Source organism: Aegilops tauschii, chromosome 7, assembly GCF_002575655.3.
Source record: "Aegilops tauschii subsp. strangulata cultivar AL8/78 chromosome 7, Aet v6.0, whole genome shotgun sequence".
In the NCBI taxonomy this organism is placed as follows: Eukaryota; Viridiplantae; Streptophyta; class Magnoliopsida; order Poales; family Poaceae; genus Aegilops; species Aegilops tauschii.
Genome location: NC_053041.3, coordinates 62,575,089 through 62,577,074, shown reverse-complemented (window position 1 = coordinate 62,577,074; position 1,986 = coordinate 62,575,089).

Here is a 1,986-nt window from a genome sequence, read left to right as displayed (position 1 = left end):
ATAACCGGGCGAGCTGTTGGGTCCCTGATGTCAGCCGCTCGTTGTGCAACTCTCTCGTTTATTGACTACGTTGACAATGGCATGGGACCCAGATGTCAGAAATCCATTACGAGGAGCCATTTTTTTATTGGATTGAAATAAGGAGGCACTTCGCTTGCGTACTGCCATGACCTTGGCGGGTCCCTGCTGTCATCCTCTTCACGTACAATCATCTCCTGGTTGTGTACGTGTCAACTTGGTAGGCCCACAAGTCAGCCTCTAAACCCGTGGAGGACAAATACAACCCATTTAAAAAAATAACAGCCCATTCCATATGTTTAAACAGAAAGTTCAACATTCAGAGCAAAGTAACAGGTCTGATCCACATATAGAGTACTGAACTTCCACGTTGACAACCATCATAGCCAAGTTAACTATCTGCTTCCACTAATACTCTAGTAGCGTACAAGTACCAACTTACTCTTAGCTAACGAGACGATGCCGGCCGCCATCTGCGGTACACGCTAAACGCCGGCACCGGCGTCCTCCGCCTCGCCTCGGACTTGACAGAGGTGCGATAGGGCGCGTTGCTCGCGCGCGTTGGCCCTTTCCATGCCGGCGTGGTCCACCGAAGCTTCGGCTTCTAAGCGGGAAACCCACTTGACGAGCTGGTAGTAAAAATCGGCGCCGCGAACGCGTGCGTGCCCGACAGCCTCCAGCGCTATTTACCGGGCGCCGGCCTCCACGTAGTCGGCCCACGTGCGGGCGCTCTGCTCGCGACTCAGAGCGTCGGTGCGCTGCTGCTCCATGTCCGGCTGGCGGCGCAAATCGGCGATACGCTGCTCATCCGCCAAGCCGTCGCGCTCCAACAACTCCTGCTCCTCCGCTAGGCGGTCGCGCTCCAACAAGTCCTCGATCTCCGCATTGCCATCTAAAGACCGATAGAATGCCTCCTCCCTCCGTCTGCCTCCCGGTGAAAAACCGAACACTAGTTCCGGCGGTGACCGCCTCCGGCCACGCCTATCGCGGACGGGCGGGGGCATGGCGGACGTGGCGAGAGCGAGGATAAGTGGCGAGCAACGCCGGGCCGGTGGGGGCTTATGAGGATAGGGCGAGTTGGGTCACGGTGCCACCATAGAAGGCCGAGAAACAGTACTTATAAGCGGAAGGTAGCGCGACGGTCATCGGAATTCAATGCATAATGAAGCAGGCATGGCTTAGCGCGCCATCTTGCCGTGGAAAACTAGAGAAACTGAAATTCTGACTGTGCCGTCCCATCCCGTCCGTGCTGGGTCGCACGCCGGCCTTACGGTCAAACGAATGCACTCGAATCATCTCCCTCCTTGTCAATAATGATTCCACGGATTTAAAAGGCCCGCAACAATTAAAGCACATCTTTTTTCGCATCAGTTAGCTGCCTTAATTACGGCCGGCTGCATGCGGGTACTCAAAATCGCTCGCAGCCAGTACGCGGAGCAGCATGCAACGAGTCGCAGCCGAGGGCATTAATTGATGAACTTTAGCTGGGAGATAAGGCATTTGCGAATGTTTTTGCTAGCAGTTTCTTCAGATTCGCATGGCATTTTCTTCAGAGCAGCTTGTCAGTTTCTTCAGAGGTAGGCATTTCTATTCAAAAAACTGCCACTTCAGATCTTGCGTCGCAACTAAAACAGCCAGGAGCGCATTAGTAGGCTAGCTAGTGATCGATCGGTAACTTGTAAACACTGAGCGAACAGATATAAGGAACTATTAATGCATCTCAATGATTCACAGATCATATACAAATATGTAGCTCCAAAAGCAAAGATCAGCCACAACTAAAACCAACTAGTACGATTCCCATACATAAGATCAACATGTTAATGCATCTCAATGATTCACAGATCATATACAAATATGTAGCTCCAAAAGCAAAGATCTAGAAAAAACATATGTTCTTCCTACTAACATGGATGCTTCTCTTGGCCAACATTCAGTATAGACTGAATGACAAATTTGTTTGTGAAG